This window comes from Bison bison, unplaced genomic scaffold (genome assembly GCF_000754665.1).
Source record: "Bison bison bison isolate TAMUID 2011002044 unplaced genomic scaffold, Bison_UMD1.0 scf7180017461828, whole genome shotgun sequence".
Lineage (NCBI taxonomy): Eukaryota > Metazoa > Chordata > Mammalia > Artiodactyla > Bovidae > Bison > Bison bison.
In genome coordinates, this window is record NW_011372548.1 from 6,341 (window position 1) to 6,955 (window position 615).

Consider the following 615-nt stretch of genomic DNA (forward strand, 5'->3'; position numbering starts at 1 on the left):
CCTTGGTATCTCTAATTTTCTTGAAGAGATCTCTAGTATTTCCCATTCTGTTGTTTCCTCTATTTCTTTGCATTGATCACTGAGGAAGGTTTTCTCATCTCTCCTTACTATTCTTTGGAACTCTGCAATTCAAATGCTTATATCTTTTCTTTTCTCCTTTGCTTTTCGCTTCTTTTCTTTTCACGGCTATCTGTAAGGCCTCCCCCAGACAGCCATTTTGCTTGTTTGCATTTATTTTCCATGGGGATGGTCTTGATCCCTGTCTCCTGTACAATGTCACGAACCTCCATTCATAGTTCATCAGGCACTCTGTCAGATCTAGTCTCTTAAATCTATTTCTCACTTCCACTTTATAATCATAAGGGATTTGATTTAGGTCATACCTGAATGGTCTAGTGGTTTTCCCTACTTTCTTCAATTTTAGTCTGAATTTGGCAATAAGGAGTTCATGTTCTGAGCCACAGTCAGCTCCTGGTCTTGATTTTGCTGACTGTATAGAGCTTCTCCATCTTTGGATGCAAAGAATATAAGCAATCTGATTTTAGTGTGGACCATCTGGTGATGTCCATGTGTAGAATCTTCTCTTGTGCTGTTGGAAGAGGGTGTTTGCTATGA